The following is a 666-nucleotide window of genomic DNA, read 5'->3' as shown; positions in this document are numbered from 1 at the left end:
CTGGCTGAAAAATATAGGATGTTGTAATCCATGTATCTACGGATAAGAATGCATTACTTGCTTCTACTCAAATATTCAATTTATCTTGTATATCTAGAAGAGTCAATCATTATATAGCTATGACAACTAGTTCAATGAACCAGGAAAGGAGATCAGCACAGATACTACCAGCTAAAGTGACAGTAATATTTTTGCACATCTGTGTTTTGTCAGTCTGGCACATTGGAAATACTGTATGGAACATGACAAAATTCCATAGCTTAAAGTAACCTAGAAAAACGTATGTAACTAAGGAGCCCAAGGAAATCAATGCAATTATCTTCTCATAATAACTACACTGAAGATTATTTATGGCAATAAAAGTTCTCGGATCACACTCACTACATTTTTTTGAAATCTGAATATTGTGGTCCATGTAAAGTAGAACTGTGGCTTTGGGAGAATTTGGGGGGGGGGTTGTTGTCATTGCAAAACATTGCCCTTTCTGTTTCATTGGTCTCAAACCGAATCTCTGGAATTGCTACTGGTTGCATATAATTACATCTGTTATCCTCCAATTATGGACTTCCACAAAATAACTGAGCTTCTCATAGGATGTTGTTTCCTTCAAAGATCTTTCCAAAATCACTAGGAAATCTAATCTTCTGCCGTTTTGTCTGGTTGCTG

Source organism: Protobothrops mucrosquamatus, unplaced genomic scaffold (assembly GCF_001527695.2).
Source record: "Protobothrops mucrosquamatus isolate PMUCROS unplaced genomic scaffold, P.Mucros_1.0 scaffold1969, whole genome shotgun sequence".
NCBI classification, from domain to species: domain Eukaryota; kingdom Metazoa; phylum Chordata; class Lepidosauria; order Squamata; family Viperidae; genus Protobothrops; species Protobothrops mucrosquamatus.
Note: the sequence above shows the minus strand (reverse complement) of the source record.